General features: G+C 45.8%; 1 protein-coding gene across 2 annotated transcripts in view; it reads left to right on the forward strand.

Annotated features, from left to right (window-relative positions):
* PDE6H (phosphodiesterase 6H) overlaps positions 1-25917 on the forward strand; it is a 136350-nt gene that overhangs the window by 71498 nt on the left and 38935 nt on the right. The window contains exon 1 of one of the 2 annotated variants that reach the window (XM_069654460.1): positions 713-732. The exons of the other annotated variant lie outside the window; for it this stretch is intronic. The gene's annotated coding sequence lies outside the window, so the exon portion shown is untranslated. Of the gene's footprint in view, positions 1-712; positions 733-25917 lie in introns of those variants that run through there. 2 annotated transcript variants of the gene reach the window in all.

Raw genomic sequence — 25917 nt, forward strand, 5'->3', positions numbered from 1 at the left:
CATGGCTTGTGAGTACAGGTAGACCAATATGGTGGAATAATGAAAATGTAGATTGATGTCCCAGATGTTGGATACTTGCATGATGACTGGTATATGTAAGAGCCAGGGATTATATTATTTTCCTTTAATCCTACCTTACATTTCTTAGGGTATCCCCTAATATACTGGTTGAAACCAATACTAGTCACGAGAGCCCAAACATGGGTCATGAGTCGTGCAGGGTGCAAGGATCAGCAGTTTCTGGAGTTCTCAGGGCACAAGGCAAAGGACACCCACCCACCATCTTTGGATTGCACTGGTTAGAACAGGACCCCACAATGGGGTATATTCTCTTAACAGAACTGCGTCATGTGACGGTGGACCAACGTGTTTCACCGGAAAAGGAGGAGGCTGGAAGTCGCCAGAAGGAATTGATTAACCCGGAAGGAGAGCAACACGTGACCACCCATGAGTCGCCAGAAGTAGGGGACGGACTAAGAATTATTGCACATGAGCCCATTGTTCTAATGCTAATGGAATGCTTCAACTGGATGTATAATCACGAATGAGGTGTCAGTCTGCGAGAGCTAATAAACGGGACCTGACTTGTCTATTTCTATGCAAGCTAATTGGTCATCTCATTTCTTTACTTAGATAGATGGCTCATGCGACTCAGACTTGGTGCGTAATGTGCGTGCCGCTGGACCCTGAGGGCCTCCACCTGGACACCCGTGAGATAGCTCACGACAAAAGGTAGGAGACCTTTTGAGAGGAGGATACTGGGGATGGTGAGTGTGACGCTGCGGGCTGCACAGGGAACCAAGCGTCCTTTTAGAACAATCGAATGGACAACTCAGGAGGATGTCTTGAGGGGTTATGCCAAGATGGAATGGTGATTATGGGTCGGGTATGTCAAAGTGGTAGTGGGGTTTGCCTGTTTTATAGCGGTGCTCCTCTTAATTCTGTCTTGTTTCTACCCTGAAATAAATCTAGCAAAGATTTGATTTGATTTGATTTGATTTTAACATTTGTAACGCACATACCCTTTGAATAGGGTCTAAGCAGAACTGTAACTAACCGCAGATGTTAATCAAATCAGTAATTTGCATCATTATGCTATCCTAAGCTTATCGAGGCTTGGGCAAATTACATAAAAAGATAGGTTTTTAGTTTCCTCCTGAACACATATAGGGATTGGATCTGTCGAAGGTCCTTGGGTAAAGAATTTCAAGAACAAGGACCAAAGGAAGAGAAATACCTATCACCCCAGGTTGTCATTGTGGTAAAAGGGACAACCAGCTAATTTTGCCCGCCTGATCGAAGTAATCGGGTAGGCCGTTGACATTGAATTTTAGACAATAAGTATGTCGCGGCCAGGCCATGAATGCATCTAACTACCAAGCACAGCATCTTGAACAGAATTCGCTGCTGGATCAGGAGCCAATGAAGACTTCTCCGTTAAAGAAAAACAGCTGACTTCCCAGACAATGTAAAAATCAGTCGAACCGCCGAGTTCTGTGCCACCTACCTACAGTCTAAGTATTTGGAGTTTCTGAAAACCCATAAGGAGTGCATTACAATAATCCAATTTGGAATTTATCAACATACCAACCACTATTGAACAAACTTTCTCTTTTATAAGAGGCAGAAGAGGCTTAATCAATTTCAGTTGGTAATATACAGAAATGATGGTCTGATTAACATTTAAATTGCAGTCTAGATTTCATTATCAACTGCAACCAAGATTCTTTACTTGGTCAGAAATCTTTGCAGCAGCACCAAACAAAAGTGGACAGGGAATGGTTTGCAGCATATTTGCCACTTTCCGTTTTGGTCCAAAAACAATGACTTCTGTTTTAGATGGATTCAGTTGGAGTTTATTATCCAGCATCCAGGTTTTAATTTTTTCTGCACATAAAAAAACTCGGTCAATGGCCTCACTGGTTTGTTCAAGCCATACATACATTTGGGTGTCATGAGCGTAGGAGTGATAACACAGCACAAACTGCAAAGAAATGTTTAAAAGTGGTCGAATATATATTTTGGGGACAAAAAAGAGCCCGGAGGTAGCCCATAATCTACTGGTAGAGAGTCGGAAAAACATGAGCCAATTTTAAACTTGCTGGGTGCGGTTAGGAAGAAATGATCTAAGCCACTCCAGGGTCTCATCAGAGACCTTTGCTACCGATATCAAGCCTGGAAAAAGAATCTTAAAATCAGCTGTGTCAAAAGCTGCCTACCGGTCAAGCATGACTAGTATGCTAATGACCCCATTGTCGGCAGCCCTCAACAGATCATCACAGACTGCCACAAGAGCTGTCTCGTTTCTGTGGCCTGGTCTGAATCCTGACTGGTATACATCCATCAAATTATTTTCCTCCAAGAAATATTGCAGCTGTGTGATTACAATTTTATCCAATATTTTGGCTGGCCATAAAAGGCCTGCAATTGTGTGATAATTGGAAAACAGTTTATGATCCAGTGTTGACTTCTTTAGCAGTGGTGTAAGTAACAACGCATTGTTACTAGGCATTAGATAGACTGGTTACAATGTACGGTTCCGGGTAAAGGCTTAGAATTGGATAGGAGGATCCCTTGGAAGGGATCTACAAGCACCTATAGTGCTCAGATACTGGTTAGTTTAGGGAAAACAAGAAACATATGTATACCATAAGAGGTGGAAATGGGACATACTGCAAAGCCCAGTAAATAGCAAATGACAAATGAATGCAGGTTGGGAGCCCTTATCCCTGTCAGGACCACGCCACAGTGCCTTTGTCTGTTATAAGTAAACTTATCCCCTCTCAGCACAAAAAAGGAGTGGAGTCAAAGAGTGAATGGAACAGGGGCACCTGGGTAACGAGGCAAATGGAAAGAGTGAGAACTAAAGATTAGGGATAGGGGATGGGAAAATGACAATCAAAACAAGTGGAGGAACCCCCAAAGCGGTTGCCCATCCACTATATGTTCACCCAATTCAGTAGTACTACATGTGATTGGACTCCTGGCATTTTTTGATTCGATTTAACAAGCATACTCACTTTCCCATCAATGTGACTTTTAACTAATAAGTTTGGTGCCCTCATGAGGGAGTTAGAAGCAGAAAAGGGAAAAGTATTGCTGACACAGTTGGGAGCTGCAGGAGGTGTCAGCACAGCAAGGAGTCATGACAGCACAGGTAAGGGACAGAAGGAGGTAAATGATTGTGTAAGCGATATTCAATCAACACTACAGCCAAGTCAATGCCTAGTCTGGGATGCTGAGGAAAACCGTTATTAATGTATTTTTATGTCTAGTTCAGTACTCTGGATGACCACCCTTGTATAACACCCCCCTCTTAGAATCCCCCTGACCCCACTGAGCCAAGAAGTAGGTTTGTTTTGCAAATTAAAAGGTTTATTTGAGAATGTAAACAATATATATATATCACACTTTATAATAAATTAATATCTGATAGTACACTTAGACATATGATGTTGATCAACAATGGGTATCTGGCACTAGCACACTTCTTTACAATCAATGAGGAGTTAGTATAGGATGGATAAAGTAGCAAAAATACTTTTATGATTTCAAGGGAAAAGCAATGAGGAATAAAATGCAGTACAGAAATACTTGATATGATTTTAGCAAAAGATAAGATAATCACTTTTTCTCTGGCAAAGAATGGAGCTGCTATTTTGACAAGCAGAGAAATTGAGCCAAAATCGCAAATCGTGGTAAATTTCGCGAGTGCGTAAATCGTGATTGCGGAAAAAGTATAGGGAGTAGGAGGTCGGTTCTAGGCTTGTTGGAAAGCTTAGATTCTAAGCTTTCAGAGGAAAGTAAATCCTGTTTCTAGCCAAAATGGTTACAGAGATACAGACAATTTAATAAAGGTAGATTTTCGGATTTAAAGTAAAACTCAAAATAACAGGTAACAGCTTGCAGCTTCAGAATTGACAGGTGACAGTTGTGCAGCTTTAAAAATGACAGATGACACGATTTCTAGGAGGCAGTTCTACTTAGGTTAAAATAGTTTGGATTAGATTATTTTAACTAAGAGATTGGTTCTGCACAGTTCTGCTAGGTACTCACAATATAAATTTGAACTATGCCTCGTCACGGATCTGGTCAACACGTTCGGCTGCGGTTCTGTCTGCTCGGCGGGTCAATCAGGCACTGGTTCTGCTCACAGCGATCTGGGTCAGCTCTGCTCTGCTGGTCTAGCCTCTCTGGATTCTGGATGTAACACTGCTTTCTGGGTACTGCTACAGGTTCTTGCAAAAATTCTCTGCAAAACTTCAAACAGCTCACCCGGCTGTTGAATAGTTTGGTTAGTTTTGAGGCCTGCTGAAGAGGATTCAGCTGGTGGATTCAGGCCTCTCTGCTACAAATTCTGGAGGTAATTTCTGCTACAGGTTCTGGAGATTGATGGATTTGAAGTCTGGATCTCTGGATGTGAAGTTGTCGGTCAGCATGCTCCGCAGCAAATGGAATTGAATGTCTCTACCTGTCCCAGAAGTCTCTTTTTATGTGTTTTGGAAAGTGGGTGTGTGCGTTGGTCATAACTAAACCTGCCCCTCTCACTTATCATTGGCCAATTCCTCCTCTCTCCCTTGATTGGGGGAAGGAAATGTGAGTCAGAGTGATGCTGTAGTTTTTATGGTCAGAGGAACCTCCCCTTGTCAGATTGCACACAAATCTATTTCTGACCCAAATACATATTTATCTATGTACCATTTTTCTAATATTATTTATTTATTTATATTTATATAGCGCGCAAGAAGCCCAGGGGCATTGAGGCGCTGTTACTTGCAATAACTTAGTTACATGGTACAGGCATGAAAGCGATTGTTAACACTTTATGAATACTACAAGATATCGTACTGTTGTTACAGATATTGCATTGGGACGTATATTACAACATGTATGATAAGTATTCGTGCTGGTGTGTCGGGTCTTATGTGAAGAGGGTAGTTTTCAGAGTTTTGCGGAAGGTGGTGAGGGAGGCCTCCCCTTGGATAGTGGGAGGTAGGGCATTCCAGTGAGTGGGCGCGAGATAGGGGAAGCTGGATCCGCCCGCTTTTACTCTTTTTACTAGTGGCACCGAGAGCATGTTGGTGTACGGTGATCTGGTTGGCCTGGTAGTGGAGACGGGGTGGATCCTTTGAGAGAGGTATGCTGGAGCAGTGAGGTGAATGCAGATGTGGGTCAGTGTCTTGGCTTTGAATACGATCCTTTCCTTTATTGGGAGCCAGTGGGCTAGTTTTCTGGCTTCAGAGATGTGTTCTCTTTTAGCAATGCCTTGGGCTGCCCGGAGAGCATTGTTCTGTATTACTTGTAGTCTCTCTAAGTTTTGTTGGAGGTTCCTAGAAAGAGTACGTTGCAGTAGTCTAGCCTAGAGCCGGTGATGGCTCTGGCTATGTTGGTGCAGTTCTCTTTGGAGAGAAAGGGTCTAACTGCGTTGATAAGTTTGGCATGATATGCAGCTGCTGAGGCTATTGCGCTGACTTGTCTATCCACGGATAGGCTGGAGTCCAGGTAGACTCCCAGAGTTTTGACAGAGTCGGAGACCGGAATTTTAATGGAGTCAATGGTGAAGTGGCTGAATTGGGCATCTAGATTTTTTAGTGTGACGGGGGAACCTACCAGGAGGAGTTCCGTCTTGTCAGAGTTGAGGCATAGACCGTTGTCTGCCATCCAGGCTTGGATGGTGTTGTAGAGGTTGTTGAGGGTCAGGGAGTCAGTGTCATAGTTCCCTGTGAGAGTGAGGAGGATCTGCGTGTCGTCGGCGTAGTTGGTGTAGGATATGCCCATAGCGTCGAGGATGAGGAAGAGGGGTCGTGTGAAGATGTTGTATAGGGTGGGGGAGAGACAGGAGCCTTGGGGTACACCACAAAGTATAATGGTTGGTGATGCGGTGGCTAGGTCAGAGAATACTTGCATGGTTCTGTCTTGTAAGAAAGAGGTGATCCAGGCTGTGGTCTCTGGGGAGAATTTGGCAGTGGAGGAAAGGTGGTGGCATAAGACACTATGATCCACGAGGTCGAAGGCTGCGGATAGGTCAAGGTGTAGGAGAAGTGCTGGTTTACCCAAGTCTCTAGCATCGTCCATCTGGTTTTTCAGGTCAAGTAGGGCGGTTTCGGTCCCGTGTCTGGGGCGGAAGCCAGATTGGCGGAGTCCAAGGAGTTTGTTCTCTTCAATGAAGTGCTGGACCTGCAGGTAGCCTGCTTTGTCCAATATTTTGAGCAGGAATGGGACAGTGGTGATGGGTCTGTAGTTGTTGGGGGAGGTGGGATCGAGAGTTGGCTTTTTCAAAAGAGGGCGTACCCAAGCTTCCTTGAGGGAGGCGGGGACGTTCCCTGTGGTAAAGGAGGCATTCACAAAGGCTGTTAGGAAGGGAGCTAGCGCTTCCGTGCAGTCTTTGATAATGGAGGCTGGGCATGCATCACCTTTGCAGTTAGAGGGTTTGATGTTCCTCATTATGTTGATGATGTCTTTTTCCTGAATGGGTTTGAAGGAGAAGGGTAGGGGGGTCCGGGGCAGGTGGTGGGATGGGGATATGCTTATTGGGTAAGGCTTGTTTAGTGGCTAGCATTTTGTTTTTGAGGAGGCTTAATTTGGTTAGCATGGCCGTTTGTATTTCATCACACCAGTCTTTGTCTTTGGTGAAATTCTGGGGGGCGGGAGTGGGTGTCTCGAGCTCCCTGAAAATGGCGAAGATTTCTTTTGTGCTAGATTGGGCTTCCGAGGTTCTGTATTCAAAGGATTTGGCCTTTGCTTGGGTGATTGCCTTTTTGTATTTGGTGGATAGGGCTTTAAAGATCATCTTGTCTTTTTCAGAGTGGGAGGTTTGCCACTGTGTGAGTGCGGCTTTTTTCTCATTTCGGAGTGTGAGGAGGTCAGGGGTGAACCAAGAGTTGGAGTGGGTAGTGGGTTTGGATTTGCGAGTTTTGAGAGGGGCAATGGAGTTGATAGCTGCTTTAATGGCAACACCATAGGTTGTTGCGAGTGTTTCTGGGTCTGATGAAAAAGGTGGTCTGAAGGCTGGGCCTTGGAGGAAGGGCAGTAGCCTTTCCTTCGTGAGCTGGCGGGAGCTTCTGGCGAGGCAGGGTGGGAGCGGTTGAGGTGAGGGGGCAGCAGGGGAGCTAGTGGTGAGGATGCTAAAGGTGATGATGTGGTGGTCAGACCATGGGGTGGGATTGTTTCCTGTGATGATGAGTGGGCAGTTGTGCTGTGCTATCCAGTCAAGTGTTCTGCCCTGGGTGTGAGTTGGGCTCAGGATGGTGTTCTTGTAGCCTAGAGCATTGAGGGCAGAGTCAAGGGATTTGGCTGCTACGTCCTTGCTATCCCGGAGCCCTAGGTTGACATCCCCAAGGAGAATGGCTTTAAACTGTTTTTTGAGGTTGTCAGAGAGGAGGTGGATGAGAGAGGCTTGAAAGTCTCCTGTTGGGCCTGGAGGGTGGTAGACAGTGTGTACAGTAATGGTGCAGTGGGGAGAGAGGGTTATTTTGACTTGGAGGTAGTCGCTGTTGTTGTTGGTCAGGGATTTCTCTACCTTTCTGATAGAGAGGCAGTCTTTGGCAATAATTGCTACACCTTCACCTTTGGAGAGGCGATCTTGTCTAGTAATGGAATAGCCAGGGGGTAGGGCGAGTGAGAGCGCGGGGCCGGAGGCTTCATGTAGCCATGTTTCTGAGATCATGAGTAGATCTAAGTCCTGGGAGGTTAGGAGGTCGTGGATGTCTAGAGCGTGGGCATTGATGGACCTAGCGTTAATCATGGCGTATTTCAGGTGGGGTTCAGTAGTGGCTGGGGGGGGGGTTCATGATGAAAGAGGGTGAGGTGGAGGGGGGGTTGCGCTCTGGGTGTTAGGGGAGATACACAACACAGATTTGACACTGGGGGGCTCATTTTCAGAGGTAGTGGACACATGTGGCATAGCATTTGGCACAATAGCATTCAAAATGGTGGTAGAAGAATTGCATACCGCAGATTTTACACTGGGGGCTCATTTTCAGAGGTAGTGGACACATGTGGCATAGCATTTGGCACAATAGCATTCAGAATGGTGGTAGAAGAATTGCATACCGCAGATTTTACACTGGGGGGCTCATTTTAAGAGGTAGTGGACACATGTGGCATAGCATTTGGCACAATAGCATTCAAAATGGTGGTAGAAGAATTGCATACCGCAGATTTTACACTGGGGGCTCATTTTCAGAGGTAGTGGACACATGTGGCATAGCATTTGGCACAATAGCATTCAAAATGGTGGTAGAAGAATTTCATACCGCAGATTTTACACTGGGGGTCTCATTTTCAGAGGTAGTGGACACATGTGGCATAGCATTTGGCACAATAGCATTCAGAATGGTGGTAGAAGAATTGCATACCGCAGATTTTACACTGGGGGGCTCATTTTAAGAGGTAGTGGACACATGTGGCATAGCATTTGGCACAATAGCATTCAGAATGGTGGTAGAAGAATTGCATACCGCAGATTTTACACTGGGGGCTCATTTTCAGAGGTAGTGGACACATGTGGCATAGCATTTGGCACAATAGCATTCAAAATGGTGGTAGAAGATTTGATTACCGCAGATTTTACATTGGGGGGCTCATTTTCAGAGGTAGTGGACACATGTGGCATAGCATTTGGCACAATAGCATTCAAAATGGTGGTAGAAGAATTGCATACCGCAGATTTTACACTGGGGGGCTCATTTTCAGAGATGGTGGACACACTTGTAGTCACATTCGTTATGGGGGCAGTACAGTAATACGAAGAGTTAAGTACTTTGTTGGTCGCTGTGTTAGTAGTACATGGAGTGGATGCAGGCTTTGAGGTTTTGAGGGGGAGCCTGGCCTTATCAGCGAGTATAGAGGGTTGTACAGTGCGTGAGCATAGCCGTGTATTACGGGTGCTCATGGGGATTGGCTGTGAGTTGATGTCGGTTTGCAATGTACGTGCGCGCAACCTGATGCGCCTTGAGGTGCAGCATTGGATAGAGAGAAGCTTGCAGGGGTGGTGCTTCTTACCTTCTAGACACGGCATCAGAATTATAGGTCCAGTTAACATATTTTCTGTAGCACCAAACCATCCGATCCCTGTCTTTGTACGATGTTGTGTCCACTCATGACAGAATGCTCCCCTTTTCATCCAGATAACGACCTCTAAACCTTTCCAGATTTTACACAAATGTGTCAGATTTTTAACATGCATACATTTGGAGTGACAACCTTTTTTCCGCTACTATCCCCAGGAACATACCCCAGGGTCCTAACACCTCTTAAAATGTTCACAGAAAAATCACAAAAATAATGATATTACTTATATAATTCTGACAAGTCCGCACTATGAGTTATCTATCTTTTTAAAATTATGCCCTGGTCAATAAGGGGGGTGGCTTCCCCCATCACAGGGTGGAATAACTGGTTTATCCACTTCCCCCAAGCCAGCTTGTTCACAGAGGCACAGCTGCCCCCCAGTTTCTCCCAAGAGGAAGCTATTTTACGACACCCCCAATATAACATTTGCCTGAGTCCAGGACAGGCCTTTGTTCAACTCCCTGTAGTCCCCAGCTGCTCCACCCCTAATCTAATCAGAGAGGTGACAACTCCTTTTGGCAAGGGGAAGAGTGGCTGAGCAGGTTTCAACTCCTGTCGGGGGTAGTTGTCAGGCAGAATCCAGTTTCATTTGCCAGTTTTCAGCTAAATGTCACTTTTTGTTCCCAGTTTAAATCACTTACAATTTTTACATATACATTAAATAATTACTTCCTTCAAGTCATTTCAGAATATAGTTTTACATTGTATCCACCTCTTAGCAAGTCTTTCCTTGGTCTGGTTTTGTTTCATTTGTTCAGTTTTACACAAAAGTCTGGTGGTTATAAAACACCAGCTTTCTGATAGTGGTGAGTACTGGTAATGCAACCATTTTTGGGATTAAGAAAATGAATTCCCCACAGTTCTGAGTTGCTTTTTTGGCAATCAGCATTGCCATTCCCAATGGTTTCAGGCTACTGTGTGTGTAGCCCAATGGTGGTTTTAGGCAGTGCCCTCCTGTGCTCACAACATAGGCAAAAATGGGTGGCAGCCTATTCTTCATGTTTTCCCTGTGCACTCTCTGGGGAGTTCTGGCCATTATGATGTTTTCCATGCCAGTACTGCACAGTTTTATGGTAGGGCTTGGATGCATGGGTAAAAACATCCCACAACATAGACATCAGACGGGGACAGATAAAGTTGTCCATTCTTATCCCCAGATACTCCAAGACAAAGGGATGGAAAAGGGAAAAGAGGATGATGAACAGGATGACCGAGCTAGTGAGAGAGCAAAAGATAAAGCCAAATTCTTCACTGGCATCAGACGGCCTACGAGCATGAGACAGGAACAATCACAACAATACCCGCCTCAGGAAGAACCCGCAATTTTAGATTTGGCAGCTACTACCCTCGGTCCCAGAGGCAGCAAGACCTAGTGGTCGAAGTGCCAAAAGGGGGGGGGTGCAAGGGCCAGCAGATACTCCTTCCTCATATACACAGTCTAGCCAAGTACCAGCGGGTCACAAAGAGGGACCGCAACAACAAATTGTTACTCTACATGCCCCTTGGACACCTGGGGACCTTACAACGTTGGCAAAAGAGTTCCTGAATATCAGAGAGGAGCACCAGCGATTTGTGGAAGAGTTCTAGACTGTTTTGCAATGTTATAATCCTTCATGAACAGACATGAACCACTTTATGAGGATAGTTATGCCACACGAGGTCAGGCAGAGGTTAACTCAATGTGTGGCTTGGCCAGCCCACGATCCAGTCACAGGGGATGCCCTGGTGCAGGCAAGAGAAAGAATAGTGGCAGCCATATTGGAGGTGCGCCCGAGGAAGGTAGTTTAAATCTCAAGCTGTAAGCAAAATAAAGGCAAATCTCCTTCTGACTACCCAGACAAGTTGAAAGTGGTGTTTTCGCAGCTCCCTGGTATTACTAAACTAGACGAGATGGCCCAAAAAGCTATAGCAAATTCATTAGTCTCCGCTCTTCTACTTAAAGGTCAGGTGCAACTTAAGAACACGTGCATAGGCTAGCAGACTAAACCACTGGCGGTGCTAGTGGCGGTCGTGAACCATTGCGTCAAATGCGAGGAACAGAAACTTCTGAGAATAAGCTATGGAGACTGGAAATGCAGAGTTGGCAGGGGCAGGTACAGGGAAAGATTCAGCAACCTGTATAGCATGCCCCAAATAATGCACAGAGGGGAGGAAGACCAAGCAACAGCGGACGTGGAAGGGTGTCAAATGACCCAACAAATGCAACCCAGTCAACGGACAGGGTGAGGGGGCAATACGGAACAACCTTTCCAGCAGCAGTCATGGGGACCGACTGACCAACAGTGGCATTGGGGATGCAGGACCAACAGAGACAGGGAGGGTGGCAAAATCAACAAGACCCAAGGAAGGCCACTGGAAAAACAAATGCATATACAGACTGCAGTAGGGATGTAACGGTATAACGGTATACCGTTAAAGATACCGTGAACCACTTAATTGAACAATAATAACCGTCACATTGTTTATACCGGTATACCGTTCATACCGTTAAGTGTGCTTTTCAATCTGATTTGGAAAGGCTGCAGTTAGCAATTGCTGCGCAGTCTTGGTTTTGCACTGTTGGATGTGCCGTCTGCCAAGTAGTTTCAGTTGGAGCAGTTTTTAATGCCATTCCATAAACCACACGTGCCTTACACAAAATCAATGTTAGCAATAGGAAGAATAGATACAGTGCCAAGAAGGAAAAGGGTTTACTTTGGGGTGGCGGCTTTGGGGTTTATATTTTTATAATGGATAATGTTCTCTAAACATATAGCAATGGGGGATTTCGCTAGTTCTATCATTGAATTTACATATAATAAGTCACACTGCGAAATTCACTCATCTCTGTGGGTATTCCCTGCTGCCATACCAAAGGGTAACATGTCAGTGATTACTGAACACCTTTTGGCCTGCAAGTAAACTAAAGGCTGTAACGTAAAGAGAGAGTGTGTGTGTGTGTGTGTATGTGTGTGTGTGTGTGTGTGTGTATGTGCACAAGCGTATACTACCATCACCCTCCATTGATCTGTGGCATGCAGGTTATCAAGATGGCAACATGTTCATCTTCACCAGTAGCCAGTGGGGGAGCAAAAAGCCTAAATGACCACTTAAGAAAAGCTATTCAGTTTGGTTTGCCAGTTGCAGCAGGCCTCCACCCCACCCACTCCTCTCCACACGTGTGTTTGTGTTTGGTGGAAGCAAGGCATTTCAGTGGAAAGTATGTTGAAAAGCCCAATTCTGGCCCTGGGTGCCTGGTTTTGTTTGTGATGATACATCTGTCAATTTATGACCTTTTAGAAAATATTTGTTAAGATTAGTTAACTCCACCTGCTATACCGCGATAACCATGATAAACCGTCATTTGGCAAGAAGGTTATTGTACCGTCATAAAACGAATACCGTGACACCCCTAGACTGCAGAGGACCTATCAGTTGGTAAACATGGAACCAACACAGGCCCTAATCCCACAACAGGTAGAATTAATGGAAATGTTGGAAGCCCGACAGTTCCCGCATCCGAATGCGAGCCATTTTTCTCCCAGAGACCACAGCGCCTCGAGAGCAGACCAAAGTGTCTTTCTGACAGTCATTGAGGTATAAGACTCCGAAAGCTCCTTTGATTCAAGTTTGCTAACTTCACAATTATCGATCCAGTTAATGAGCCGCTTACTGTTAATCAAGGGCCTTTAATCAACCGGGATATATTCCTCTGGAGCCCAATGGCACCTGTTAATTTACTTGGGAGAGATCTGCTATGCAAATGAATGTGCACCATGTACTGCACTCACGATGGAATGTTCTTAAGCGTGCCCGCTGACAACTCTGAGACAGTCATGGCAACCCGTAGAGAAGAACAGTGGGAACAACCCGAGGAGGATGAAGGCGAGTGATCCAGGAAACCTAAAGGCCCTAATTGACTCCATGCCTAGCTCTTTATGGTCCACTCATAATAATGAAGTAGGATATTTACATACATCAGCATCAGTATAAATAAAAATGGATCATCTTAGGAAAGTGCATTCCCCAGTGCCCTTTGAAACCCAAGGCCGAAGTTGGAATCATGCCAGTTAAAGAATCGCTCCTAAATCAGAGGATTATTGTTTCCACTAGTAGTAAGTGTAGTAACTCAATTTTGCCATTGAAAAAACGGGGAAATACTGTCATCTATTCCACTAGAAGCTATGGATTGCACAGTAGGTGATTCGTGCTCCGCTTTCTTCTCGGTGCCCATACATAAAGATAGACAGTTCCTTTTCGCATTTTCCCACAGAGGAGTCCAGTACAAATGGACCCATTTGCCAAACTGGTATACAGAGTGCCCAACTTCTTTTCACAACAGCTCAAGAAAGATCTAGATGATATCAAGTTACCCAGTAAGTCAGTGTTGATACAATATGTTGACAATGTGTTGGTCGCCTCACCCCCCAACGAGGCCAGAAATATAGACTCTCAAGTGCTATTAACAACTATAGCAGAGAAGGGATATAAAGCCATCAAGAAAAAGCTTCACTTGTGCTCTCGTAGAGTTGACTACTTGGGACATGATATTATAGAGGGATATCCACTGAGCTCCTCCTTGCGAAAGGAGGCAGAATTCCTCAGCCTCAGACGATCACTCAAATGAGCGCATTCCCAGATGAATTTGGTTGCCGCAGACAGTGGATTTTGGGGTGTACAGAGATAGTGAAGCAACTCCAAGCCTACACGGGCCTCAATTCCATTGAGCCCTTACAGTGGACGCCAGAGGTGCAGGAGGCTTTTGCAAAGATAAAAACTCATGAGAGAAACAGACTCACTGAAAAGCATGGAATCCGCTTGAGACGTGTTGTTTATAGAGTAAACAATTAGACCTGGTCGCAGCTGGGATGCCGCTCTGCTTAAGATCTGTGCCCTCTGCTGTGTTAGTTGTAAAATAGAGTGAAGTGGCTGGCCCACACTCAGTGGTATCCCTATTCCTCAAGACAAAGACACAGCACGGGCTAATCAAAATCCAGGTTGACCTATATCTACTGGCTGAAGACAATACTAGTCCCCGAGAGCCCAATAGTGGGACATGCGCCTTACGGTGTGCAAGGATCAGCAGTTTCTGAGGCGGTTGGGGCACTGGGTGTAAACTACCCAGCTGCCGTGTTTGGATTGTACTGGTTAGAACTGCACCCCATAATGGGGTATTCTCTCTTAGTGGAACTTTGTCCTGGGGTGGTAGGCCAATGCCCCTCGCGTAAGAAGGAGGACGGAAGTTGGAGGATGGACTAAGGATCATTGGAAATGAGCCTATTGTTCTAAGGGAGCAGGGTGTTTCAACTGGAGGTGTCATCACGAATGAGGGGCCAGGCCGCAGGGATTGTTTTGAGGTGGGTCAGGTGGAGGGCGTGGTTGGGTTGGCTCGGGTTGCGGTAAGGTCGGGATACTGCCGGTTCTTGACTTCAAGCTAATAAACAGGACCTGACTTGTCCAGTTCTATACAAGCTAATTAAATTTCTCATTTCTTTACTTGAATAGAGTCATCGTGAAAAGTCCAGGGACACTGTGGGAGAAGAAGATGAGGACATGGGGAAGATGAGAGAAATCTTGAAGAAATATCACATAATCACATGGACAGTTTAAGGGAAGAGAAATACGCATTGGAGGAGAAGAGGGCTTGTTTGTTAACGCACTGCCAGCTCAATGCGATCGGTACTTTGCATTGGTGTCCAAATGCAAGAAATAACCCTGCAGTATTTTCCTCGTGGTGGAAATGCCTGTGTGCTCTTTTGCTGACATACGTTTTTCGTTTTAACTTTGGTACTGGGCGGAGCCTACAATGACTCCTTACGGGAATTCAGGACAACCATATTCGCCCTTAGCACTCAAGTGGTTCATTCCTCTGATAGGAGTCCACCATTTTTGGCCACCGCCCCACCTGAGCCCACCGTCTCTTTTGCCGCCATTTACCTGTTGCTCAGTGAGGAAGTATCCCCGCTCTTCAGGCTGCTTCCATGTCACGTCAGCGGCGTTATCGGTTGGCAGTCTGCTTTCAGGCCACCCTGTGTATTCGCGGGCCTGTCATGTCTACGTCACACATTTTCCTGTGCTTCACCACAGTGTGAAATGAGGTACATGGCACCTCCATCTGTTAGTTTGAGCTCCTCTCTCTACTGAATGGGCCTGGATGCCTGGGGGAACCATGGCTTTAGGCTACTTTTCTTTTAGAGCACTCACTGTTCGCTAGTCACACCCATTCTCCTTGTAAATATTATTTGGCTACAAGTGACCCCCAGGACTTTTCATTCCATTTACAAACTGCCCCAAAACCACTAGAATTAAAATAACGAGATTTAAAATGCACCATTTGTCATTTTATATTAAATGAAACAAAAACAAACCTGAGGGGTGAAAAGTCTCTCAAACAACTGCTGAAGAAGCTTGTCTCGCCCTCTTAGTGTCATTTTTTAAAGCATTTCTAAGTGAATTCAAACATTGCAAATCTCCACTGCTTCAGGTGCCCGAACTAAGCCAAATCGGCAGAGACTTGCTAAAAATAGCCCAGGCTTCTGCCAATTCAGGAAGTACATTTTACTTTTGAACTATTTTCTTAGGGGATTTCTAGGCCTGAAGAGTAACTTTCTGAGGCAAACATAATGCAGTGGAATGAAGGGACGCATTGATGAAACCAGTGGCAGGCAGTAAACACCCTCCGTCATGGCGCACAGCCAGCGGCTGATTGCGTGTGTTCTTCAACAAAATAACAGCTAACCTCTGTATCCCTCCTGCTCCCCCATACACTCCCACTCTCCCTCGCATTTCTGTTTTCTCCGCAGCAAAGGTCCATTGTGCTGGCGATCTGCCCCACTTAAGCAGGGACGCTCGTGCTGTTTTGAGCACAGTGACACTCGGGATGAAAGTCTCGGACAGGGGAGCACTCCAACTCATCAGGAGAAAAACAGTGGGCCTGGTTCACAAAGAGCTTTCCTATGGGATTGCACCATTATAAAACGCTTCTGTTAATTAGGCACAGTGTGTGTTGGTCTCACACCTTGAAGCAGTGTCTCACAATTCAACAGGAGTCTCACAACCTGGACCACTGACTGGTTAATTGGTGGGTGTGAATTATCTCACCCATTAGATCAAAGTTCCAGTGTTTTGGGGTGAGTCTCACACCTGGGTCTGAGTCTCACGCCATGAATCACAATCTCATTCATGCGGGTGTCCATTTCACAGTTGGCAGCATAGACTCACTTCCTGGGTGTGAGTCTCAAACCGTGACACCGATTCTTACTAAGTAGGTGTGAATATTACAACTCAGAGAACAGTTTCACTAATCTGATGTGAGTATCATACCACAGAGTTACGTTTCTTCCACTTGGTGAGTCCAAATCTGGGCGCACAGTCTCTCTTATTGGATGTGACAGTGAGTTCCATATCTTGTCGTACAGTCATAATTATTTTAGGTAAACGTTACACCTCAGAGCTCCTCCTCACCCATCGGGAATTAGTTTCACATCTCACGGTATTGGGTCTAATTACGACCTTGCCAGTCTGGAAACAAGGGTGCTGATAAGCTTACCGGCACCCTTGTTTCCGTACCGGAATATTACAGGTCTGCCTGCTGGAACCGCGCTGCCCGACATGTCTGACCCTGCCAGGCACAGCGGCCCCCGTAGGCAGACCGGTTATGGAAGCACCGGCAATGTTAGCAATGGTGCCAGTGCTTCCGTGTCCCCACTCCCATAAAGTCCTATGGGACTCTTTGGGAATGGGGACTTACATTTTACCGGCGCCTGACTTTCCGGGCCACCGGGTTTGTAATCTCCGGATCAGTAATGAGGCCCATATAGTCTCACTCACTGCGTGTGAGACTTAGATCTCAAAGAGCAGTCTCATTCATCAGGCGTGAGTCACACACATATGTTTTATTACATTATTGACATTAATACCACACATTACCGGCATGTGCATGGTCACCAGGCGCTCTGGTAGACAGGAACATAGATATCCTCATTGTGTGTGAGTCCCACACGTGGTATCATATCATTCCTTGGGTGCAGGTATCCCATTCTGGAGCACCACCATGCTCCTTGGGTATGAGCCTCACATTTTGGAGCAATCTCACGCAATGAGTTTGAGTTCAGCACCTTGGAACCCAGTCTAACTCATAGGGTGGATGCCTTGTGCCACATAATTAAGTCTCATTCATCTGTTTCTCACACCTCAGAGAACATTATCAAGACTTGGCTCTGAGCCTAAAAGCAGGGGGCGCATTCTCACTGGTAGGGTGTGTGTTTTGATACATAACAGCACAGTCTCACTCATTGGATATTACACCTCAGGATCATCCTGGTCATTGTGTGCGAGTCCCACATGCGAGCACAGTCTGTCTGGATGACAGCTTCCTGCCTCATAGCACAGGGTCACTCATTTGGTATGGGCCTCATATCATGAATCACGCTCACCAATGTGGTGTCCACAGTTTCACTCACTGGGTGCATTACAACTTACAGTACAGTATCATTCATTGGGCACGCTTGTAACTGAGGGGGTGGATGGGGAAAACAACAGAAAAGAAAGACAAGAAAAACTTAAGGATCCTCTGGTGCGTGAAGCCACTCGGGGGGACCCTTTAAGGCTAAACAAAACGAACGTTGTTGAGAGCGTGAGCGGGGCTCCTCCTCTTCATGACGGAGGGTGGAGGTGGGCGCTCCGCTCAGCGCCAAACCAAGGGTCACTTGATTGAGTCGGTCTTTGCTTATTGGCAGCACCTATCACCACTGCCAATGGCGGGTTTCATCGGTCTGCAGCGCCTGGTGGTTGAGCCTCTGCGCTTCTGTCACTGCGGGGCCTGGCTCACCACACTCCCTGTGAGGAGAGGAAGTGGATTACGTCACTGCTGCCTCCTGGGCTGTGTCTGCCATTTGGCGCTCCCTGTGAGAAAGAAGGGAGTGCTGCTTGAATAGTGTAGGGTCTGCTAAGTCAGGCCCACAAAGACTCCCGGGGCCACTGCTGGCAGACACCTCCCAGGGTGGAGAGACTTCCTGGGTCTTCCACGTTGCAATCAATACTGGACTGCTCCTGGCATCTGCAACCCGGATAGTAATTATTAAAGGTACTGCATCCTACTGCTAATCTGTTGGTCAGACCCTGACATATGCAGCCCAGCAGGACTGGCACTAGGACTTGCGGGGCCCGGGCAAAGAGTAAGCGTGGGGGCCCCCTCCAATTTTCATATGTAGTGACGTCATAGGAAGGGTCACGAAATGTATACACGTTGTAAAAATTCAAAGATTTTAATTTAAAATAATCCGAATTTACACATCATTTGGCGGGCATTCCGACTTTTCTGTGAATGGAGTACTAATGCTATCGTTTGACAGTGCATGGGTTTACCGTCTGAATTAATGGTTGACCATGGACTGCCTGTGACTGCAGGGCCTAATGGTGAGTGCTCAACTGCATGAATGAAAGGTGGGCAGGTGTGAGCACCAGAAAATATGGTTTCCTGCCCATGCATTGTTTCTTCCTGAATGGAGCGAAGCAGAGAAACAAGGGAGTTGACATGGGAAGGGGAGGGCGGGCGAATTAGAACCGGCAGTGACAGACGAGGCATCGGCCAAGGGGCAGATGACTAGATAGCAGAGAGTCTGCACAAAGAGGAAGACACTTCAAAGGCTCAATCCCTGGAAGCTCCTTCAGCTACCGAGAACAACAGATCAGCAGACGACCAACCAGAAGCCAGGGATGGCACTGACGCCAACCCTTTTATAGATCAGACATTAGTGTGTGTTCCCAGACCCATGCATCCAGATCCCACTCCTAGGGAACCTGACCCCCAACCTTAACGTTTTCCTTCTGAGATTCATCCTGATCCTATTCCCATCGCCAGGGGGTGATGATGAACTTCCTGTGGCATGAGAATGAAACAAAGTCTTAAAGGGGCTCACCATCAACTTATGGTAACATTAGAAAGAAACACAGTCTCTCAGATGCTTACCCCCAGTCTCTTGTGGCAATAGAATGAAGCACAGTCTCTCAGAGGCTTACCACCAGTTTCGTGTGGTGATAGAATGAAGCACAGTCTCTCAGAGGCTTACCACCAGTTTCGTGTGGTGATAGAATGAAGCACAGTCTCTCAGAGGCTTACCAGCAGTTTCGTGTGGTGATAGAATGAAGCACAGTCTCTCAGAGGCTTACCACCAGTTTCCTGTGGTGATAGAATGAAGCACAATGTCTCAAAGGCTAACCATCGGACTCTTGTGGCAATTGAAGCAAACATAGTCTCTCCGAGACTGGCCTCTAGCATTCTGGCTTTTCAGGCAACTTGAACTTCACCTAGCCTTTTGACTTTATCAGTGGATGGGACGGTTCTCAGAGGCATACACCTAGCTTCTTGGCTTTGTCAGTGGCTTGGACCATTCTCAGAGACGTACACTTAGCCTCTTAGATTTGTGAGTGATATGAACAATAGAAACATATTTTGCTGGTCACCCTAAGGTCTTGCTGACATCTGAGGCTTCTCAGTGATTTCTCAATCTCCTTTCCTCTCAGGTTCATTGAATCCCCCACTTCAGTGGGCGCAGTGGTCCATCTTCCTCCAGCGCCAGGTAGTGATGACTGATGGGGTGGCATCTCACTATCTTTCTAGTTGTCAATTTATATGCTGATTGGTAGGAGATTCCCTCCCTTAATTCAGTGTTGTGATTGGACAGTGAGCCTTCAGGTCCTTCTTCCTTCACATTACTTGCTTGGATATGGACCATGTCACATGACATGGGTATCATAGGCTAATGGCTAGGGTAGTCATTTGGATTTTCCATTATTGAAAGTGCATTGGCCAGTCTCTGGTCTATCATTACTTGATGTCTTGTCCTCTGTCTCCATAACAGGTTTCTTTATACCCCTTTGGAATTCTATTATGAACCATCCCAGTAGACCCCAAAGGTAAATGCAAACCCTGCAAACTCTTCTATGGATGTGATAGCAGAATACCAGAGTTGACATATGCAAGTACTGGAATGGACTTCATTATGAAAGCTGAAAGCGTACACTGAGTGCACTGATATGAGGAATCTCAGAATGAGTGTGCTGCAGAGAAGAAATACAGGGAGGGAAAGCTCACATTGAGGGCTCTACTGGAGGAAACTCGCAATGAAGAAATTGCTTGGGAAAGTCATACTGATGTCCAGATCATTTACATTAAAATTTGGTACTGACATTTCCACATCTTACTGGTACCAAATGTCTTATTTGCATTGGCCGTTAGGTGCGCACAAAAGGCCTATCAATGTGGACTTTGGGAATAATACAGAGGATGTGGGCAGAGTTGGTTTAGGGGCATCTAGTGTCCACCCAGTTGGGTCACTGGACAATCCTGCTGGCTTGTATGGACTTTAAGATCCTAATGCGCAAAGCTGATCATTAAAAATTGAGAACTTGTTTGTTCCCTTGCCCAATGTATACTGAACAGATCAGCAGTTGTAAATCTACTTCATCTAATTGTGCCACTCCGGCTTCTGGTCTCAGATATCTAATGCTAGTGGAGCAGCCGCAGAATGTGGAAAGGCCAACTGCAATTCTACATTGTAGAGCAGAGCCTGTTGCATCCATGATCATGACACACCAACATCAGTACATGAGCCTAGACCATGAGGTACCCAGGGTTTCATTGCCTGTTTATCCTATTAGTACCCATGGCCTGTTGACTGGGCATTCAGGCAGAGGCGATAAGATTTTGGCGGATGCTTTTCTGATGATTGCAATATCGCAGGCTGGTGTAAGAAAAGCTTACTATACAAGTCACGGGACCAATGCCCAGCCTGGACCTCCCAGGAGAGGAGACTGGTGATGGCTAGTGGGCACTCTCCAACCGCACTTCCTTAATAGACCCTATCATCAAGCATACCATCATTTCAGGGAACACCAGAGGCCATTCCCATTATGGGGAAGTGGAAGGTTTGGGTTCTCTGTTGGAGGTTTGTGCAGGGTTGGGGCTACAGGAAACCTGCGCTACGTAGCCCTTGGCATTTGATGGCAGGAACACCATCTTTAATCTATCTACTAAATGTGTGAGGGGGAGACCTAAAGAAGGATTAATACTCAGTGTCTCTAATGCTCTCAGTATTGTCAAGTTGAAGGTAGACTGTGAGTTCCCTTTAGCTGGCATTATCTTTAGCCGCCTGGTGGGTGGCTCAGAAAAGATTTTGGCCTGAAATCTCTGTGATCCACCGGGTCAGGGCAATATGGCGGTGCTTATGAAAGCAATACGTAAGATCTGGGATAGTGACTCCATTTGTATGGGTCTGCCTGTTCTATTAATGGGTGATCTAAATGCAAAGCTGCCATTGCAAATGCCTAGTGAATTGGAAGAGCAGCTGGGTATTCCCAATGGTATATTGGTCCCAGCTACCCATAATGACAAGGGGTGTCGTTGGCACAGGTTTCTGCAGGACCTCAATTTAACCATGTAGAATAGCAGGTTCATAGGAGACACACTAGGAGCTTTTACTAGGGTGATGGGAGGGAGCTGCTCCCCTTTGGACAACATCCTTATATCGCCCAGACGTTTTCATCTAGTCACTAGCTTGGTGTGAACCCTTGTGAAGAAAGGGACCAATGGTTTTCAGATGTGGAACCAATGTTGTTTTTATAGAAGAAAATGATCTGATAGGAGCTGTAGCACTAAATAGTTGTAAATGGATAAAATGGTCTCCAGGAAAACCTCTCGAAAACCAACGATTCTACATGAAATCATGGTCTAGAATTCCCTGGATATGCCTGAAGTCCGGTGCAGACTGAGCCATCCTGGTGGACGGTGGGTACATGCATGGTTGCACCCAGAGGAGCCTTTGGTCCGATGATTCAATGCGCTAATCGCAGAGATTAGGAAGCATCGCTTTCCACAATAAACCACAGCTGGTAGCAGGTGCTATGCATTATCACAACATGGTCTACAAAACATAAACATAGGTGTGATTGGAGGATACTGGAAACAAAACGCAGTCTGAGGCGTGCCATGAGAGGGATACTGCATGCGATCTCACTCCTAAAGAGGCTGCTGTGCGCGTGAAGGAACTGAAATGGGGCAATAGAGCTTGGCTCCGTAAACTGAAAAGCCCCCAGCACCTAGAGAGATGGCAGGAATACTTCAAGATATATGCAACACTAATAATTCTCTGAAATGTTGGCACTACGCTAACGGGCAATGTCAGCTAGGACGCCTGCTCGGTCGGGGCATCTGCTGAAGCTTGGACGCTGTAGCTGAATAATGTGGTTTGGTAGGGGGAGCTCTTGGCCTGGTGGGTAAGGCACTTCTCAGAAACTGATCTGTTTGATCTCATTCGTGAAAGTAAGGACGCTCGGGCACCAGGGCCTGACGGCCTATGCAATTCTCTTATGAAGTTAAATCCCAAACTATGGAGTAGCATCCTACTCCCTGTGTTTAAATGTATTGGTTCCACCAATAGATTTCATCTTTCTTGCAAAGTAGCATACTTGTTCCAGTACACAAACGGGATGAAATTTGAGTTCCAAAAAACAATTGCATTTTAACAATACATGTGGTGTCATTTAAATTGTTCGCTCTTGCAGGACCTAACGGAATGGGTAAAGCAGACTTCAATTCTTATCGTTTAAACAAACAGGGTTCCTACATTTGACAATTTTGCGGTCCTGGTAACAGTGATCGAGGGAGCCTGGAGTCTATGGGGAAACATATATGCGTGGCCTTCATTGACTTCAGTGCGGCCTTCGATACCATGGGGTTCTATGTTCATTTTCTGCCAGTAATTTCTTTCGATGGGTTTTTAGACAAATATGTTTTTTAAACCCATTGAAAAATAGTTTTATCTTTTTTGAGTTCTCCCAACCCCCTCTTTCCCCATTAATGTAACTCTATTCCTGACCCCCAACCATATACAGCCTTCCCCACACCACCCTATGTTTTTCAATGTTTTTTGTACAAAAAACACATTTTGGCAAAAAAAACATCGAAACAAATAACTGTCGAAAAATAAATGTTGTACCGACCAGGGACCTGCTATGCATATCCAAATAGGATTAAAACAAGGGTGCAAATGTGCCCCGTTATTGTTTAATTTATATTTGGCAGATCTGAACAACTATTTTTAAAAATTCTTTGATCACTCCACCGAAGCTGGGGGATGTAAAAACATCCTGGCTGGGCTACGCGGATGATATTCTGCATATAGACAAAACACCGCGTGGGTTGCGGTGATTACTCAATAAACTGACTATCTTTGTGGACTTTCACAATCTTAAAATCAATGTTGCTAAATCAAAAATAATGGCCTTCAGGAAGCCAGGAAAAAAAGGGACATCTGTACTCTTAGAAGCCGAACATCCAAACTATGTCGTGTACCCCTGATTATACATTTCTAAGGGCGTGGATTGATCCCCAACTATCATGGTGATGTCAGTTGGAAACAGCTGGCAAACAACAGATAGGCAATATTAAGCTGTTTGCAAAGCACAATGTGGCTTTTTCTGTGGAAGCCATCACTCGAGTAATGAAAGCCAAAATAATCTCGAAGCTGCTGTATGGGGTTGAAATATGGGCGGACGTTAGAACTAAAGAATTGGATAAAATCGCAGCCAGCTGTCTTTGATCATTGCTTGACTTTCCCCCCTCCTTGCCCATTGGGTTTCTTAGGCTTAGTGTCAAGTACATTATACAGACTCTCTACTGAGGGGCAAAAGAGACAGATATTTCTAGCGACTGGCGAACGCTGAGGAGCAGTCACTGATGAAATATCTGACAGATGAGGTATGTAAGATGAGGGGGTTATCCATCACCTCGGGGCTCTCGCCCGTGCTGACTGAAACAACATTAAGGAGAGGTAGATTGAAGATGGGAATTTCCTCGTCCATGGCAGGGAAACTAAAAAAATGTGCTTAAGATAGAATTGAGTAGAATTGAAAATTCTTGATTGACAGCAGAATTTGGTCAATCTGGCCACAAACAATTGTGTCACAAACTATCCCTTGGAGGATTTTTCCCCAGATTGATTGGACAGGTCATTTTGGGGATTTTCCTAACTCCCTGATTCGGGCTGAATGCATGTGGGTCAAATTCAATCTAGTAAATGCTCTGGAAGCACTGGGGGCCAGGGTGAATATTCCTACGGAGGCTCGTGGCTGCAGACTTTGTAATCCGAATCATCTAGCATCTGCCAGACACCTCGTGGTAGTTTGTAATACATTCCAGGCACACAGCAGCAGGACAATAAGGATGATAGGTCATCTCAGTGCAGCCAATGAAGTAGATGTATTGTGGGATCATTTTATGAAAGAGGAGGATGTTCCCCTAGATTATCATCTCACTTGTTTCTGGGTGAGTATAAAAGCTCAACCTGTGGTCATTAACACCTCCCCACTTGCGACAGGTGGTGTCTAGCGAAGGCGGTGGCATTTGTAGCCACTGGGTGGAGAATATATTGTCATATTCATTGGTTTGTAAAGGAAAACTTTACAATGTGTTATAAAGAGTCATTATTTTAACTCACATGTAGCAATAAGTAAAATATCATGTTTGCACTGTACTGACTGTGCAAATATTGTAGCAAAGCCTACCTGCCAGCACGGCTGGAAAGTATGTGATTTGTCCCTGGGTGCAGTTCTTGATGGAACATATTCAGACATATCTTGAAAACAACAGCATCTTGGGAATTCGACAGTCAGGCTTCTGCCTGGGCTACAGCACAGAATCTGCCCGGCTAGCCCTAAATATCCAGCTCGATGAGCTAAAAGACGCAGGGAGACCTGCACTCCTCCTACTCCTAGACCTCTATGGAGCATTCGACCTGGTGTACCATAAAATACCCTTGCCAGCATCTGACGTCTGCAGCCAACTTCTCTGTAAGAGCCACAAGCTGGATCGCCTCCTTACCTGAAAGACAGGACGTTCAGAGTCTTCTCTGAAAGCGCCTCAGCACCACCATAACCAATCACCTGCGGGGTACCCAAAGGCCTATGTGTCTCCCCCATACTTTACACTATCTTCACTAAACGGCTCTTCGACCTGCTGGACTAATGCAGCATCTCCTACACCAACTATACAGATGATACGCAAATCCTCCTTCCCCTCTCTGATGACTATGCAGCCGACTCTAACTCATTACACTCAGTGCACCAAACCATCCAGGCTTGAATGGTGGATCATCACCTGTGTTTCAACGATGAAAAAATAGAAATTCTCCTTGTAGGCTCTCCAAATATGCTCAGAAAACTAAACCAATTATATGGGTCCTTCTCCATTGACAGCAACTCAATCACTTTTCTCTCCTGTAGTGAAGACACTCGGTGTCAACCTTGACACCACCCTCTCCCTTACTTGCCATGTCAACGTTATCGCTTCCTCATCTGCCCACACTTCCAAACATATTAATGTCTGCAGGCTGTTCCTATCCACCAACAGCTGCCTGACCATCGCCCGGCCCGTAATCGGCTCCAGACTTGACTACTACAATGCACAATTCATAGGCACATCAACAAGAAACACCCAGAAGCTCCAAGCCATCCAACACAACGCTCTCTGAGCTGCTCTAGGCGACAGAATATATATCAACAGCCAGAAGAGACGTGCACTGGCTACCCATACGAGAACGCATTGCCTTAAAACTCTTTCAATCACACAGATGTCTGTCCAACACTGTCCCCCTTGCTTCGCCCAAAAAATCCTAGAGACCATCTCGATAAACCTATGCCCACCGACTCAGCAAACCAGATATTCAATCTGATGCGAGCAGGGTGAACCAGTTTCCCAGTCAGGGCAGCAAAATTATGGAACTCCCTACCTCTGACTTTGAGATCTATCCTATTGTTCTTTCCGCAAGCTCTTAAAAACCTGGCTCATCGCCTGAAGATTTTTCCACC

This window comes from Ambystoma mexicanum, chromosome 3q, assembly GCF_040938575.1.
Source record: "Ambystoma mexicanum isolate Mex_15411 chromosome 3q, UKY_AmexF1_1, whole genome shotgun sequence".
NCBI lineage: Eukaryota > Metazoa > Chordata > Amphibia > Caudata > Ambystomatidae > Ambystoma > Ambystoma mexicanum.